The sequence below is a fragment of the Chiloscyllium plagiosum genome, unplaced genomic scaffold (genome assembly GCF_037043375.1).
Source record: "Chiloscyllium plagiosum isolate Xiang-an unplaced genomic scaffold, Cpla_swu_hap1 HiC_scaffold_25, whole genome shotgun sequence".
Classification (NCBI taxonomy): Eukaryota; Metazoa; Chordata; class Chondrichthyes; order Orectolobiformes; family Hemiscylliidae; genus Chiloscyllium; species Chiloscyllium plagiosum.
In genome coordinates this window covers 18,562,091-18,581,100 of record NW_028270163.1, presented here as the reverse complement: position 1 = coordinate 18,581,100, position 19,010 = coordinate 18,562,091, and the positions used below count along the sequence as shown (strand labels likewise).

Sequence of the window (19,010 nt, the reverse complement as noted above, 5' to 3'; positions counted from 1 at the left end):
TTCCATTGATGGCATTCAGTGAGACCTTAAGCATCCAATGGTAGGAGCAGCACAAAATGAAGTTTAGTGAATTGGCACTTGGTGTGCCCACTTTTCTCTCCTCTAATATTCATAGAATAATACATCAACACTTTTTAGAAACTGTTTCTTAGCCTTAGTAGAGCTTCTACATGGTTCGAAAATAAAATCTGACGGCAGTGCCCCCATTCACTGTGAGCTGATAAACCAATTTCAGCCCCAGAATTAACACTTCTTAAAGGTCTCTGCTTTGCTGCCTCCTTCCTGCAAAATCTCTTATTATCTTCCCTTATTCTTGCCTGACTGTTATCATTTATTTTTCCACAAAAGTGCCTTGCATAACTTACTAGTTTCAAGTTGTGGATGATTTTGTGGTATTTTGTATCACTTGTGAATGGAAAAATAAGCATGAACTGAGTCAACTGCAACAAAATGATTTATAAGCACAGGGTTATTATTTTTAATTGCAATAAACTCAAGGTCTTAATTCCTTTTTGTCCTGAGAGTTAACTCACTTGAGTTAAGTTTTTCAGAAGATTTTCAGAATTGGTTTCAACTCCCTTGACAGATTGGGGTGAAAAATAAACTAATTGTTTGACCCTGTCCAGTTAGAAAGTGTTGAATAAGGATTAAGCCCTGTTCTGCTGAGAAATACTATACAACATCAGTGATGATTGCTGATAGTCTGACACATTTGGAGCCAGGACAGAGTTCACAATCTCCCAGGAATGACTTACCTCACTCTGTTTATAGTTAATAAAAGATTCATGTCACTAGTCTGAAGACTGACGCATGAATCCACCTCTGTATCATCTCAATGCAACCTCACCATAGATTATGTAGATTGCATTTAAGGATTGGGATCACACAGTTTGTGTTCTAATAGCTTGTAGATGTTTGGTGTGTATGGACGGACATAGGTGACTAATATTATAAAGCTGGGCTTGCATTTTGTAAAGCCCACCAAGAAGGTTAATGTCTTTACAATACCCAGGGTGAAAATTGCTAACGTTACAACTTTTAAATATGCCTATCCTTCACGTGCAGGGAACCATGGCTGATTTTCTTTACCGGATACACCGAGCTGAATGAGGTCAGATGATTTAATGCTGGGACACCTGGCCTTTTAAAGTCCCATGCCAACAGGAATTGAACTGGATTTGAGGTTTACTGACCATATGACTGTACATGTGAACCAAAGAAGTTGGTAAGAAATGTCACTGAACCAGATTGAAAATTGCTTTATACTGAAATGACTAAGTGCAGGCATTTAGTGGCCAATTTGCGCAACCTCTTGCCAGTGCTAAAAATATAAAGGAATGCTGTTTTATTGTCTGGTGTTCCCTCCCATGTTTATGGATGATCCACGTGGGTTCCTGGACAACCTACGCAGATTTTAATTAAAGCAGCTTCTCTTTTTGCTGCTGTTGAAAATAACAATAGCTGTATGGGAAGTTCCAGCCTGTTGCTGGAACACCGCTGCTAATCAGATTGTGATCTTTTGCCAAATTAAAAATTAAGCATTGGGCACGATAGAGGGTGGAGCACCCCAAGGAGTGGCTTTGAATGTTTCTTTGCAAACAAGAATTCATCAAATATGTTTAAACATTTTAACTAAGTGGAAAGAAGTTACAAATATTTTAATAACAATTTTTTTGATGCCAAAATTGTGTTTAAAAATAATTTGAACATTCCCACTGTGAAACCATATGGTCCAAGCCAGAGGCAGTCATGTACTGCTGAAGTGCACAAACAAACAGCAAGACAGGTTTTTCCAGGTCCTCATTTGAAAGATCATTGACCTGAAATGTTAGCTGTATTCCTCTTTACACTGTTGCTGTTAGACCTGCTGAATACTTTGTGTTTTGTTATTATTTCATGGGATGTGGGCATTAGTGTCAAGACAGCTTTTGTTGCCCATCCATAATTCTCCTTGACATTGAATAAATTCCTAAATAATTTCAGAGGAATGTGAAGAGTCAATCACATAGCTCTGGGAGTCTTATGTAAACCAGACCTAGTAAGGAAAGCAGATTTTCTTCTTTGAAAGAGTTTCAGTGAACCATATGCGTTTTCACAACAATCACGGGTAGTTGTCATGGTCACCTATCTTTCAATCCCATATTAAAAAATTAAAAAATCTAACCAATCCATATTGATGTGTTATTACACACTGCTGGAGTAGGTGATACTTGAACCCCGGCCTCCTGGCTTAGAGGAGCAACATTATCACTACATCATGAGATCCCTCAAGAGTTTAAAAATGCACCACCTGAGGGCTCTTATGGCACAATAGTATTGTCCCTACCTCTGAGCCAGAAGTCCAGGGTTCAAGTCTCATCTGCTCCAGAGTTGTGGTAATAACATCTCTGAACAGGCTGATTAGGAAATATTAATATCCACCAGCTGCTACAGTCGGAACTGAACTCAGGTCTCTGGAATATTGGCTTCAGGGTGACTAGTCCAGTGACACAAAGCTGGATGGGAATGTAAGTTGTGATGAGGATGTGAGGAGGCTTTACAGGCTTAGGTGAACAAGTAAGAACAGGACAGATGGAATATAATGTAAATATATAGAAAATGATCCACTTTGGTAGAAAAACAGTGTATTTCTTAAATGGTCACTGGTTCAGAAGTATTAGTGTCCAAAAGGACTGGGATATTTTTGTTCATGAGTCATGAAAGTCATAAAGGCATACAGGTGCAGCAAGCAATTAGGAAGGTGGTATCTTGGCCTTCATCAAACAGGGATTTGAGTGCAGAAGTAAAAATGTCTTGGCTCTAGTTATGTAGAGCCTTGGTGGAACCTTACTGGGAGTATTGCATATAGTTTTGGTTTCCATATCCATGGTGGGATATATTTATAATAGGAGTGTGTCAGAGGTTCACCAGATTAATCCCTAGGATGGCAGGATTGTCCTGTGATCAGGGATTGGGGAAACTGGGTCTGTATTGCATAGATTTTTGAAGATTGAGAGGTGATCTTGTTGATAATGGCAAAACTCTTACAGACTGTGACAGGTGGATGTTTTCCCTGACTGTTGAATCTAGGAACAATGGATGTAATCTCAGGATAAGGGGTAGGCTATTTATAAATGAGATGAGGTAGAATTTGTCACTCAGGGGCTGATGAATCTTTGGAACTCTAAACCCCAGAGGACGTTGAGCATGTTCAAGTGAAAAATCGATACATTGCTGAATTCTAATGACATCAAATGATATGGGAATAATACAGAAAAGTGGCATGATCCATCATAATAAAATGGTGGAGTAGACTTGATGGACTGAATGACCATTTCCTGCTACTATGTTCCTTTGCCGCTGTCTTCCCATTTCAATGCCAGATTCACCATAATTGAATTTGTCTTCATGAATATGAATAGCTTCGGTCATATTAAGTTTCTGTTTTACCACTCTTATTTATGTGTTTGGTTTTGTGTTAACACATAATAATAAGTCTTAAAGAGTTGTGGATGCAAACACTATTTTAGTATTGTGTTTATTCTTCAGTGAAGTACTGACGAGGTGTTGCATTGTTCGAGTTCTAGCTTTTATATGAAGGCCGTAACTCCATCAGGGAGCTGTAAAATAATCCATGACTCTCTTAAAAAAAGCAGCAGGGAATTCCCCGGGTCGAATATTGTTCTCAGCTACCATTTTCAAACAGTGATTGTTGGTACAGTCATGGCAAGAAGCACAATACATGGTCACATTCACACTAGGGAACACACTATCTCATGAGAATGTTCTTTAGTGATTAACCTTGGTTAAGTTGGTCATTGCTTCTGAATCAGAAGCTTGTGAGATCAAATCCCACTCCAGGAACTTCAGCATAAATCTTTGAATGAGATGCAAAGGTGAGGCTCCATCTGCCCACACAGGTTACATCACAGTGCACTATTTTGCAGAACAGGATAGGAGCTCTCCTCATTGTTCTGCTCAATATTTATCCCTTAAACTCCATCTCATAAGATGGTCATGATATGATTGATTGTGTGATCTACTGTACATAACTTGTCTCATATATTTACCTGTAGAACAGCAACATTACATCAAAATGAATTAATGACATGTTGTTACAATTATAGTAAATGTGGTCTATCAATATTCCATTGCACTGTTTGTCATGCCTGAGACCTTTCATTTTTCAATGGTTTTAAAAAAGGACAAATATGACCTAAAAAGTTGCTGTGATGGGGCAACGTGGTGGTTCAGTGGTTAGCACTGCTGCCTCACAATGCCAGGGAGTCCTGGTTGATTCCAGCCTCGGGCAACTGTCTGTGTGCATTTTGCACATCCTCCCGTGTCTGTGCGGGTTTCTCCAAGTACTCCAGTTTCCTTGCATAATCCAAAGATGGGCAGGTTAGGTAAATTGATGATGGGTAAAAACAATGACTGCAGATGCTGGAAACCAGATTCTGGATTAGTGGTGCTAGAAGAGCACAGCAGTTCAGGCAGCATCCGAGGAGCAGTAAAATTGACGTTTCGTCGAGGAGGATTTTACTGCTCCTCGGATGCTGCCTGAACTGCTGTGCTTTTCTAGCACCACTAATCCAAATTAGGGCTTTTACCTGAAATGTCAATTTTCCTGTTCCTCAGATGCTGCCTGACCTGTTGCGCTTTTCCAGCACCACTCTAATCTAGACTCTGATTTCCAGTATCTGCAGTCCTCACTTTTGCCTAGGTTAGGTGAATTGGCCAAGGTAAATTGCCCATAGTGTTCAGGGATGTGCAGATTAGGTGCATTTGTGAGGGGTAAATGTAGAGTAATGGGTTGCTCTTTGGAGGATCAGTGTGGACTTGTTGGTCCAAAGGGCCTGTTTCCACACCTTGAGGATTCTATGATCACCTGACCACAGATTGAGACAAGTCCAGAAAACCCAGATGGAATAAATGAAACCAACTATATTAAGATTGCCATGTTATCTAAAGAGTGAAACCAGCCAACTGAGTCAACATCAAGAAAATTCACAACTCTTGTTTAATTCATACTTCCACAATATATTCACATGTTCAGAAATGAACAGTTTTGGTTGAATATTCATTTTGGAATAACAATGCAGGAGATTCAGGAATATAGGATTGTGTCCATATCAACAACTGCTTAACAGCAAAACAGAGAGATAAAACAAATGAACTGGTGACAACAAGGATGATGTATGCCTCTCTCTCCAGCCTATCAGCCTTGAAGTTAGTGCCTAGTGAAAAAACAACTTGGGACAACAACAATTGATCAAGAAATAACGATTTACAAATGTCATCAGTGCTGCAGAATATGCGCCAACAATTAAATTACTGGCCTCAGGTTTTAAATCTGACACCACTCAAACTCTAAGGACCTTTTATTTTAAGGTTCCGTAGCTTATTCTTCCTGTCTGTACCAGCCACTTTCTTCTTTGAGTTGCTATCTGTGTCTGTGAGTATGATTGAAGTTGCAATTTTGTTATTTTTCTCAGGATCAGTAATAATAAAATTCCTCTTTCTTACACTCAAGGAAAATTTTGCTTTAGGTCCTTCATTTTGATGTGGTTAATTATGTTTTAACTGAAGTGTGATAGCAATGCTATAAAAACAAATGAGAACATTTGTTGCGACCAACTGAGCGGAAGTTAAAAAGGGAGCCGATTCCCTCTTCTTGTCTTGGTTGTGATGTGCTTATATTAAAATCCCCTGAGAGAAAGGTCATTTATTACACAAATACAAGTTTTTATTATCCTGCAAGGTTGCTGGTAGTTCATGCCTCTTGGACAAAATCAGGGCTTGGTGTCACACATCTCAGCTTAGTTTTAATGGATAAAAGTTCTGAAATCAGACTCAAAATGATATCATCTCAATTCTCTAATAAGTACTTTGGCAAATCATGGATATTCTTGGTAATTCCAGTATTGTTAAGTTTGACCTGATTTGACCTAATGGTGGGATTATATTGTGGTTAATCGATCTAGTTCACTCATTTAAACTTTGTGTTCAGGGCCATGCACCCAGCTCATGGACTGGAGCAGACTGTATCTCTGGTCTCTTTCCTCACTGCCATAGTGCTTAGATGCTGGATGCTCACAGCATTCCTATCTTTCAGGACCTTTCCTTGCCTTTTTGCACTTTGCTCCCTCAGCCAGAGATACAGGCTCATACTACTACAGCCTTGCAATGTCTTTTAGCACAGAAATAATAATGTGGAGGTGCCGGTGTTGGACTGGGGTGGGCAAAATCAAAAGTCACACAACACCAGGCTAAAGCCCAACAGGTTTATTTGAAATCACAAGCTTTTGGAGCACTGCCCCTTTGTCAAGTGAAGTGACACTTCACCTGACAAAGGAGCAGTGCTCAAAAAGCATGTGATTTCAAATAAATCTGTTGGACTGCAACCTGGTGTTGTGTGACTTTTGACCTTGCACAGAAATAAAGCCAGAAAGCATGTCCCAGTTGTCAGCAAGTCTCATTTCATCAAGTAGGATAGCCTTCACCCAGTGAATCCTGGCACAGTAAGTCAAGGGCAGCCTTTGATACCAGGTCAGGTTCTGCCTGGGTTTTCAGAGTCAGGATCCTCTGCTCATAATGGGTATTGAGCCAAATGATGTGTAGCACACACTCTGTCTTGATGCATACTGCACTATTATGGGCTGTTTTCCTGGATTGAGAGAGCGGGGCAGTCATTAGGGAAGATGGAAGTGGTTAACTAAGCTGTTAACTGAGTGAGTGAGTAGCCCATGCTGAGGACATGAGGAGTTGGGGTAGGCTAGGGTGAATGGGGAAGATATTGCAGGCAATGGTGAGAATGGTAGGACATGCGCTTTGGTGGGAGGAGGATGTAGGAGCAGTGATAGAGTTCTCTGAGAGAAGATAATGGTACTTACACTGGCAGACTAGAGAAGGACATTGACCTTCTTCCTACCGTTCTGGTATTTCTCCAGATGGCTGAAAGTGCTGTAACCGAGGTTGCAATCTCGGATGACTGCGGCCTCCACTGCTGGTCCTTGAGGAAGAGGAAATCCTGCCAGTGTGACACACTGTCTAGCAGGAGCTCCAGGACCACGCCCGATGTGTCCTCGTATGTCATGTCTGGGGCAACTGTCAGGAACTAGACTGGAAGTGCTTGCCCAGGTGTGCAATGTCCTTTTAAATATGGGACTGGCACCAGGGATGCCAATTAATTCTGGAATCTCTGATGAGTGGTGAGTTGCTCCAGGAATGGCACATAGTAAGTTGGTGTAGAAATCAGATGTGATGTCTTCCACAAGGGCTGAAACATCAATTAATGCAATGTGTTTGGTAGAATACAACGAGAAATCTCGCTCAGCATCACAGTGAAAGTGTCAGCTACTGGGAGGAATGCCTAGCACTACAGAAAGAAGGTCACTTACACTTAGTCAAAAAAAACCCATAAGATTCAGCCACCTGTTTCTCTCTATATGGATGCTGCCTGACCTGCTGAATATTTTCAGCACTTTTTTTTCGTTTTTGCTTCAGATTTGCTTTCTTTATATTGGTAAACATAGGGACGGCTCCAGCAAATCAGCTGGCAAGTTTACTTTGAAATTTGCGCAGTATGGAGAAAAAAAGCTAATGGATATTTATATATATATATAAACAACGCTGTAATACTGGAAAATATTTGGAAATATCTCAACTGCTGGAGTGAATGAAAGAAATGAGAAGGATCTTTAAGGAATAATAATCATTGGCTTGCTGTTCAGGCTTAATAAGTAAGATGTGAGTCAGCATTTTGTGACAATACTTTACATACATTTTTTAAACATCAATGACATTCAGTATCAATGAGGTGTCAACAGTTTTACTTGGTGACTGGTGGCTGGTTGGAGCCGATTGCAGCCATTGTGAAAACCTCTCAAGGCCATCTGAACTTTGACGTTCCTACCCACACTCCAGCAATAATGACGTTACTACACCAAACCCTATTTTGAAATTCCTTTACATATGTAGAGAACAATGAAACAAAACATGCACAATAGCTTTCTACTATGTAGCCAACACCCAATTTGAAGGGGTGGTGATGATGGAATTGTTGCTTTCTGCGGAGACATCACTTAAATTTTGAAATACATTCTTACTGCAGATAAGGCAATGGCCTGGAATTGGTAAACTTATAATAGTATTCACAACTATTTCCCTCTGAAACTGACTGCAATGTCATGATGTGGGAGAGGGAAGGTAAATATGGAAATTCAGCTCCTTATGCTCAGAACTGGTAAACAGTAAAATCAGTCAATCACTAATATGGTGAGAACATAGAGTTTGTGTGACTCAGTGTGGCTCTGAGTCAGAAGGCCCAGATTGCTTCAGAGGTGTGTAATGACATATCTGAACAGGTTGGTTTGTATATCTATAGAGCAGAGGTAATGGTGTGAACCAACATGTGAACAACATGGATTGGAAGCTATCACTGATGTTTCTAAACTGTCCTAACAGGTTGCCCTATGCTTGTCATAAATGTACACAGTACCAACAGAACTATTGTGAGAACTTCCCCATATCTCCTCTGACATCACTGATAAAAAGTCAGGTGTAACTGGCTTTCTACTGACATACTGAGTGATAACTACAGCAAATTTAACTATGAAACAATAATTTTATGTTTGTGATATGTTAAGGCTACTTATTAGATTTTGTAAATTAAATTTTGTTTAATTTCTTTTTCAGAATTGTTTTTGAAAATGTTGCTTCAGCTTCTACCTTCACCCCTTATGTATGCCCAGTCTTTAGTTAATCTATGCATTTTTAAAAAAATACATGATTTTCTGGTTGGTTGGTTTTCTGTGAGAATTCTTTAGTTTGATTGGCAGTTTGGGCATCTTGGTGACATCACTGCAACTCCAAATTGAGAATTTCCATGGAACAAATTTTATAGTGCAGGAAGGAGAGGTATATCTGTTGCCACAGAAGTTGCTAGATTTTCCCAGCAAGGCTTTATTCCAGGTCAGCAGTATCACCAATGTCTGTATCTAAGCCAAAAGCATTGGCATCAGTGGATGTGAATAATAACTCTGCTCTTGTACCATAGAATCCCTACAGAAGGCCATTTAGCCTATCAGGATTTAGCCTATCCAACCCTCCTTAGACCATTCCACACTTCTCTGTAACATCACATTTATCGCAGCTAATCCACTACAGGGCATTTAGCATGGCCAATCCACAAGACTTGCACATCTTGGGACTGTGGGAGGAAACCAGAGCACCCAAAAGGAACACAGACAAAGGGAGAACATGCAAACTCTACACACACCCAACTAATGCTGGAATTGAACCTGGACCCCCAGCAATGTGAGGCAGCAGTTCTAACCACCATACTGCCACACCAACTGGTATTCTATCTTTGATTAATTGATATTATTCTCTACAAACCTACTGAATAACTAAAGCATCTTTTATGAGATACTTGATTAAGCAGAAGTAGAGCTAATTGTCATTGAAGATATTCCTGGAGGTCTTCATCACATGATTCTGTCCATCCAAATTCACTCCTATACTGCCTTCAATAGCTGCCCAACACATCCATACTCAGACTTAAGTCCCCAGCACCTTCCCATTATCAATTGGAAAGCAAAACATTCTTCATTATCCAATTGTTTGATCAATCATAGATTCATAGAATTGTACCCCATGGAAACTGACCCTTTAGTCCACCTTGTCCATGTCGACTAGATATCTTAAATTAGTCTAGTCCCATTTGCCAGCATTTGGTCCATATCCATCTAAACCTTTCCTATTCATGTACCGGTACAGATGTTTTCTCAGTGTTGTAATTGTACTAGCCTCCACCACTTCCTCTGGTAGCTCTCTGCATGAAAAAGTTACCTCTTTTGTATCATTCCCCTCTCACCTTAAACCTATGCCCTCTAGTTTTAGATTCCCTTAATGTGGGAAAAAAGACCTTAGCTATTGACCCTATCCATGCCGCATATAATTTTCTAACCCTCGATAATGTCACCCCTCAGCCTCCGACACTCCAGGGAAAATAGCCCCAGCCTATTTAGTCTCTCCCTATAGCTCAAACCTCCAACCCCAGCAACACCCTTGTAAATCTTTTCTATAGCAGGGAGACCAAAATTTAATGCACTGTTCCAAAAGTGGCCTAACCAATGCCCTGTACAGCTGCAACATGACCTCCCAACTCCTATTATCAATGCATTGACTAATAAAGGCAAGTGTACCAAACGCCTTTGCTACTCTGTTTACCTATAACCCCACCCTCAAGGAACTATGAACTTGCATACCAAGGTCTCTTTCAAAATAGCCCTTTCTTCCATTTTCAATAAATTTAAACATTTAAAGAAAATGAGAAAAATAATTATTTTTATACCCCATGATATCTTCAATGATTTCAGACTGCAGGCCGACCTGGGAAAGTTGGGAACCTTAGACACATCTGGATCATCATAGAACCACTACAGTATGGAAACAGGCCATTTGGCCCAGCAAGACCACACTGACTCTCCGAAGAGAAACCCACCCAGACCCATTCCCCTATTACTCTACATTTACCCTTGATAATGCACCTAACCTCAGGCGACTAACTGTGTGGAGTTTGCACGTTCTCCCCGTGTCTGTGTGGGTTTCCTCCGGGTGCTCCGGTTTCCTCCCACAGTCCAAAGATGTGCAGGTCAGGTGAATTGGCCATACTAAATTGCCCATAGTGTTAGGTAAGGGGTAAATGTAGGGGTATGAGTGGGCCTGTTTCCACACTGTAAGTAATTAGATTAGATTAGTTTAGATTAGATTAGATTACAGTGTGGAAATAGGCCCTTCGACCCAACAAGTCCACACCGACCCGCCGAAGCGAAACCCACCCATACCCCTACATTTACCCCTTACCTAACACTACAGGCAATTTAGTATGGCCAATTCACCTGACCCTGCACATCTTTGGATGGTGGGAGGAAACCGGAGCACCCGGAGGAAACCCACGCAGACACGGGGAGAATGTGCAAACTCCGCACAGTCAGTCGCCTGAGGCGGGAATTGAACCCGGGTCTCTGACGCTGTGAGGCAGCAGTGCTAACCACTGTGCCACCGTGCCGCCCACAAATCTAATCTAATCTAATCTAATCTAATCTAACCTAACCTAACCTAACCTAACCTAACCTACTCATCTCTGAACACTATGGGCAATGTAGCATGGCCAATTCACCTTAACTGCACAGCTCTGGATTGTGGGAGGGAACTGGAGCACCCGGAGGAAACCCATGCAGACACGGGGAGAATGTGCAAACTCCACACAGACTGTCGCCCGCAGCTGGAATAGACCCTGGTCCCTGGCACTGTGAGGCAGCAGTGCCAACCACAGAACCACCATGTCGCCCAACCATGGATGTTGCTTTCAATTCCATTGCAGAAACTCTCCTCAGTTGACAGGTGTAAGGAAGCATGTCTGAAACTTGGACAGTCTCAACCCACTCTCAAACAGAGAACACCCTTGGGGCCAAACTTGCCTCCCTCAGCAGAGAGGCTGTGGGACTGTTGATGGTCTTACTGAAAGCAGCTATGAGACAACTAGCATGATAAAAGGAAATCTGTTGTCATGTTACTGAAGGAAATTGAGATTAGAATTAAGGTAAATCATTGCCGTAGATTACAGGAAGCTTTACATCAAATCATGATTCACCAGATGGGCAGGAATGGAAGTAATTGCTTTTAAGTGTTTAATCCTGCAGCATTAACATTCTGAGTTGAACGTTTGAGAAAAGAACATACATAATAGGAGTAGAAGTAGACCATCGGCCCTCTCACAGCTGCTCCCCTGTATTTGAGTTAATTGTTGTCTCAACCTCATGCTTCTGCCACTTTCATATCATTTGATTCCTGAGAGACCAAACATTTGCCTGGCTCAGATTTACACATCCTGAACAATGCAATGTCCACAAACCTCTTGGAAGGATAATTTTAAAGACTGACGGACATTTCAGTGAAGAAATTTCCCCTAATCTTAGTTTTAAATGGGACTTACCTTGAGAATGTGTCCTCCTGTTCTAGATTCTCCAGTCAGGGGAAGCAACTTGTGTGTTTCAATAAGATTCCGTCTCATTCTTCTAATCTGAGAATGTAGGCTTAATCTACTCAGCACTTTATTATAAGGCAACAGTATCAACTCAAAGACCAAGCTAGTTTGGTTATTTATTTAGTGAGTATTACATCTTCTTACAACAAAAAAAGGAGGGCTTACACAATTAATGGTAGGGCCTTGGGTAGTGTTGTAGAACAGAGGGACCTAAGGGTTTAGGTACATAATTCTTTGAAGTTTGCATTACATATAGACAGGCTAGTTAAAAAAGAATTTGGCACACTTGCCTTCATTGCTCAGACCTTTGAGTAGAGGAGTTGGGAAGTCATGCTGAGGTTGTCCAGAACTTTGGTGTGGCCTCTTCTGAATATTGTGTCCAGTTCTGGTTGCCCAGTTATAGGAAGGATACCATTAAGCTGGAGAAGATGCAGGAGAGATTTACCAGTATTTGACAGGTATGGAAGGTTTGAGTTAAAAAGAAAGGCTGGTTAGGCTGGGGTGTTTTTGACCAGAGCATAAGAGGTTGAGGGGTGACCTTACAAAAGTTCATAAAATAATGAGAGGTTCAGATAGCGTTAATAGTAGTTGTGTTTTTCCTAGGATGGGGATTTTAAGATTGGAGGCACATGTTCAAAGTGAGAGTAGAGAAATTTAAAAACGATACTTGGGGCTATTTTTTACATAATGGTGGTTTGTGCGTGTGGAATGAACTTCCTGAGGAAGTGGTTGTTGTGGGTACAATTACTTTTAAAAGACATTTGGATGGATACATGAATAGGAAAGGTTTGGAGGGATATGGGTCAGGAGCTAGCAGGTGGAACTAGTTTGGTTCGGGATTATGTTCAGCATGGACTGGTCGGATCGAAGGGTCTGTTTCTGTACTGTATGACTCTCTAATTCTAAGTGATTACCTCATCATTTTTTGACTTAAAGTCAATTATTCTATCACTTAGCCTGCACAGGCACACTCCTCAGTTATGTGCAGTGTTGTTTATATCCTTCCACAAGTGGTGGATGGGGGGTTTGTACTGACACCCCAGTAATGGAGTTTGACTGTACGGGCGCCATGCCTTATCCTGAACCTGTTCATGAAGGACCATTTTTGACCTGTTACTTCAAAGGCTCTGTCAGTCAACAGATGGGGTTAGCCATCAGGAAGTTGTTAGTGCCATGTTTGCCATTCCTTGATCCACAGGATGTCTGCTGGTAGATCATGCTCCGAGAGATTGCTGTATATGGGGTATTGAAATGGAAAGCGCATAGTAGGTCATCATGGAGTTGGTAAGTGACGTGCAGCACAATGGTTTCAGCCAGCCTGTGTGTTTCTGTCATTTGGTGGATGTGTCGGTGAGTGACATTGTGAGGACTGGGAGCCGGGGAAGGATGTTGAATTGAGGGTTCCAGTTATGATGGGCATTGTTGTATTCAATTGAATGTCAATTATAAATTATATATTATAATTATGGAGGGAAGGCAGAAGAATGGTGCTGAGAAACATATTAGCCAAGATCAAATGGTGGAACAAACTTGATGAAACGAATGGCCTAATTGCTCTGATATCTTATGGTCTTATGATTTTAGAATCATCAGTCAGGCTGTACAGCAAACTTCATTTATGATTAGACACTTTCCTGTTCTTTACAGACATAAAGAATGTGTTCATACACTGTACCTATTTCTATTCAACAAAATAGATGAAAACCATTCACTTGTTGATTTTTTGGGGCAATGCGTTGACCAATCGGAGCCTACTGCCTGGCTTAAAAGTGAAATAAAACATGATGGTTAACTGTAAATTATCATTAATTAGGGCATTCTGCTTGGCAAAACCTCAAGAAATCAGAGGCCGAATTGGGTACTGCAGATGCTGGAGTTTAGAGTCAAGATTAGAGTGGTGCTGGAAAAGCACAGCAGGTCAGGCAGCATCCGAGGAGCAGGAAAATCAATGTTTCGGGCAAAAGTGCTTCGTCAGGATTCCTGATGAAGGGCTTTTGCCCAAAATGTCGATTTTCCTGCTCCTCGGATGCTGCCTGACCTGCTGTGCTTTTCCAGCACCACTCTAATCTTGACTCCAGAAATCAGAGTCCACTTGTCCGTAAATTAGGATTCTCCTCTCATACAGTATGGTTCTCCTTCAATTTGGTTTCTTGTGAGTTGTCCTACAGATGAAAAGTTACAACAAGATGTGTCTCTTTACAGCAATAATCATGTATTGTATGACCAAATGACTATATATTGAAATATCCAAGTCAACGTTTTCACTTTTACCTTCTGGCACCAGTGTAATCTCTTCATGGTGGTTAACCTCCTCACTTTATTTTTCTTTCCGATAATTTGTTTGTTGTCTACACAGCTTTTGCCAATACAGTCATGCCAAGAAATATAATGCATTGTCACAATCTTCCTACAAACACTGGGTAATGGAATATGTCACAGCAATGTCCTTCCAGAAAATAGATACAAATGTACATTGCCACGTGCACTAATTGCAAAAAATGCAAACATGAATTTATTTTGTTGAGAACCCCATTGAAAAAAATACATTTCATAAATTCAGACACCAAGTTTGGAGGAATTATTGGACACTTAAGCCAAGATGAGCAACGCATATTGCTTCAACTACTTTACATTGTTGTGTTGTGGGATGATTCACCCAATTCCTTCAATCATCAGATTAAATAGTTCAACCAGAGAAATGGTGGCATTGTGATAATCCAGAGGAGGAATGTAGGTTCAAATCCTACCATCACAATTAGCTGAATTTACATTCAACAAATTATAAATCTAGAATATAAAACTAGTTGATGGTTAAATTAAGCTATCATCAATTGTGATAAATACCCACTGATGCCCTTTAGGAACCCTGCCATCCTTAGTCATGCCCATGTGTGACTCCAGATCCACAGTAGTGAATCCTTATTCCTGTGAAATGGCCTAGCAAGTCACTCTGTTCAAAGGCAATAAGGGTTGGGCAATAAGTGCTGGCCTTGCCAGTAACACCTAGATGCAGAAAACAAGCTCCCAATTCAGTGAATCTTGTAATTGCTTATCTTTTATTGAAATAACTCCATAGAGGCCGGTATCCAATCACTAGGTCACTCTTCAATTATATGTAGAAAGTCTTTGACACTGTTCCAGCTTTCTCAGATCTGGCTCTCATAGGAACACTACCTCTGACGCTCCTGTTTGTTTTTTTTTTGTTCCATAACTTTATTATAACTATTTACCTGATGTGGAGTGAGTACAATAACTATATATCTCAAAATACTTTTGAACAACACTCAATGCTCCCCGCAATCTCAAATATTCAGAATTCACACAAAAATATACAAACAGTGGGTTTCTCTTGAGGCAGGGAGAAAAGTGCAGAGCACTGTTTGGATCAATTTAGACTTGTGTGTTATAGTTACCACTATATGTTGTGTACAATCATCTTCTAGGTTGTCATGCTCACTTTAGAAGCCACAGCAACACATTAACATTGTGAAGAGGCAAAGTGCAGTAAGCTCTGATCTACTAGTGATATCCTTTTTGTTCACAACAAGCCCAGATGATCAGGGCAAGGCAGCTAACACTGAAAACAATCTTTATAATCTTTCAGGGAAGCAACACTCCTGTTTGTATCTGTCAAACAGGGCTCCTTGATTGAACCAGGTTAACATCCCCCATCAGGGAACTCCTTCCACGCAGTCCACCAGGCTCACTTTGTTCCAATCACTACAGTTATCATTCTAGGAAGCGTTTTGCAATCACCATTGGTTATTTTGACTGAACCTCATCATATAATTCATTTTTAATATAAAGGCATCCAAACACTTTCTGATTAAGAAGACTCCTTTTGGTCCTGAGCCATGCTGACCAGGAAAGACCAAAATTTGATTGTGTTGTTATGATCTGGAAAGTGGCACATGAAATGTGAAAGCAGATTTGACAGCTCCTTCTAAAAGTGATTTGGAAAATATACCTTAAAAACAAGAAAAAATCATGGTTATGGAGCAAGAACGATGAAGTCAGAAAAATTGGTTCAACTTTCAACAAGCCTGCACAAATACCATGGACCAAGTTTCCTCCTTCTGTGCAGCAGATATATTAAGATCAGTTTGAAAAGAGTTTTGATCAACACTGATCAAAAATGTGCTGGTTTGGTGGATTGGCCATGCTAAATTGCCCATACATCCAGGGATCTGTATGCTAGGTGGATTAGCAGTGGGAAATGCAGGGTTGCAGGGGAGAGGGTCGAGTGTAGAATCTGGGTAGGATGCCCTTCAGAGGATCGGTGTGGATTCGATGAGCCGAATGGCCTGCTTCCACATTGTCGGGATCCTATGCTCATCGAGGGATGTGGGGCACAGGCATAATTGTGGAGTTAAAGTCACAATCGGGTCAGCCACCTTATTGAATAGTGAAGCACGTTCCACAGGTTAGATGACTTGTTCCTGTTCACTATGATGTGGAGGAGCTGGTGTTGGATTGGGTGGACAAAGTTAAAAAATTACAACACCAGGTTATAGTCCAACAGGCTTATTTGGAAGCATTGGCTTTCGGAGCACTGCTCCTTCATTAGGTGGTTTGTGATTTTTAACCTGGTGTTGTGTGATTTTTAACTTTGTTTCTGCTCCTATTTCTTATTATCCTCTATTCTTTATACGTAACAACTGGTCACTTGAGGTACTGGAGAGCAGCCGACAGCAATTAACATGCTTTAGAAAAATGGGTGAGGAAAATAATTTGAAAAAAGAGAAATGTTCCACGACCAAAATATTGCTTCTAATAACTTGAACTATTTTCAGAATAAATACTTATATCGTCCTATTCAAACTGTCTGCTATAATACTAAATAATTGTAGGATATTTGAAAGGATAGTAAAGGTCAGAAGATGGAGTAAATTACATATTTTTGGTTTTGTTTCATTTTACTCAAAAATTCTTGCCATTTTGATCCTCCCTTTTTAAAGCAACAATTTTTATCTGGATTTTTAATCTTCATGAATCCTACATTTTCTCTCATGCTTGTTCCGAAATAGAAATTCTCTCTTACATTTCTACCCACTCCAGCACATTACTGTATGAGAAAGACTGGCACAGAATCTGACTGAGAGCAAAGAGGATCTTTGCTACTTTGTGCTGGTAAGGAGAGGACAAGTTAACTGCAAATGCTTCTGCTTTTTAGGATAACTGCAATGCATACCTCATCAGATGAGCATTGAAAACAAAACTCTAAAACAAGGAATAGGTAACACATTACAGTCATATTCTTTCATGTGTAGTGAAGACAGACCTATCAATTAGTCAGTTTGCACAAAGTACTTTGCTGAACAAATCATATTTAACCATGAAAATCCACTGGGGCTAAGCTTATAGAATGAGAGCTTTGCAGCACTAATGTATTTGCTTTGGTGTATTTCACACATCCAGTAGACTCGGAAGAACTACTCTGGTTTCCCCCCATAGTCCAATCATTTAGATACGGCTAGTGATCTCCCAACATGATTCTCATGTCATGCACTGGCATTAAGCTTCCTATGCTGGAGCAGAATTGTGCTGGTGCAGTTTCTTGCAATAATTTTTGTTGACGGAAATTTTTCATATCAGGCATCTCCTGAGGAACACCTACTCTGGGAACTCCTGCAGAGGTGTCCTGGAGCTGAGATGACTGACCTCCACAATGACAACCATCTTCCTATCTGTCAGGAAGATGGCTTTGATGGGGTCTGGAGCAGCAGTGTCTTCGAAGGCTGTGTCAGCTGGTTTGTGAAACCTGGAGTGGGACTCTGGCAGTTGCATGGTGTGAGCTGATGTAGCCCAGAGAAAGTCTCTAACAGTAGAGAAAGAAATACTGGACTCTTTCTAAGTTATCTTTCTTTATTTTATTTATGTTAATGAGGATGGCAGAGAGTTATGGCGACGGTATAAATCTTTCACTAAATTTTATATTGAATACATGTGACAATAAATGATTCAATTCAGTTCAATTCCTATAGTTAACACTGAGATATGGCAGGAGACTACTAATGTGCAGGTGACACACAAGATAGCCACTGTTAAGTATAGTAGTTAAAATGGCTGCAACCAAAGAAATGGGGCAATGAATCTAACAGTGGTGAACTACCAATGAATCCAATTCAGTTAAAAAAAAACTAATAACATCAAATTGTCATTGTTATAGTTTTGAAGCAAATTCCGTTTGTGTGCTTGCAGGAATCTAATTTGCTCCAAATACTCGAGTACTGCTTGTTTTGGATCAATGGGCATCAAGAATTGCTGAAAATCTCCCATCTGAATGATGTAATTAGACTTGTACTAAGGGCAACAGAAGCTTCTTGTGCCTTAGACCAATCTTATCAGAAAGGCTGAAGAAAACAAAAAGCAGACGTATTCACAAAGATCACTGTTCCCTTGCCCGAGGTATGCACCTCTGCTACTAAAGTGCGGGAATCATATTTCAGCCTCTTATTGCAGAGGTCGTACTCAGCTGTGAAAACCCTTTCTCATGTGTCTGGATGGAAGTACAGGTTGGGTGAAACATAAAGGAATTTACTTTTAATCACTATGAATAACTGATCCAATTTTCTGTCACCACAATAATTTCCCATTAATAGCATGGTACAGTGTATCAAGGCCTGATTCCTCATCTTATTTTAAACTCCTCAACAATATGTGCTGTAGGCAAAGTTTACTAAACAAACTTTACACTTGCCAACAACTTATTCAAATAAAGGATGGGTTTCCTTTTTTGAGCTGTGAGCTGGGCTATAGCCCAGTTTATATTTAGAGTTTTGGAGAACTATAGACTGGGCATATGTGTATATATGTGTGTGTATAATATATATAATGTGCTTATTAATATATAATCTAGTATACTAGAAAGAACATGAACATTGCATCAAGCTTTTCAATTGCCATTTTTCCAGCTAAAAAAATGTTTGATTTGTGAAAACATTTCATTCTTGCCATCTTTTAACAGTGAGCCAGCTAG

The 19,010-nt window shown here is 40.4% G+C and overlaps 1 long non-coding RNA gene across 6 annotated transcripts in view; it reads left to right on the top strand.

Moving 5' to 3' along the window:
- Window positions 1-19,010, top strand: part of LOC148145289 (uncharacterized) — a 73,775-nt gene that overhangs the window by 5,832 nt on the left and 48,933 nt on the right. For 5 of the 6 annotated variants that reach the window (XR_015761386.1, XR_015761385.1, XR_015761383.1 and 2 more), the window contains one exon: window positions 1,066-1,225. This is a non-coding gene — a long non-coding RNA (uncharacterized LOC148145289). Of the gene's footprint in view, window positions 1-1,065; window positions 1,226-18,232; window positions 18,352-19,010 lie in introns of those variants that run through there. The other variant, XR_015761388.1, reaches the window with a different exon arrangement.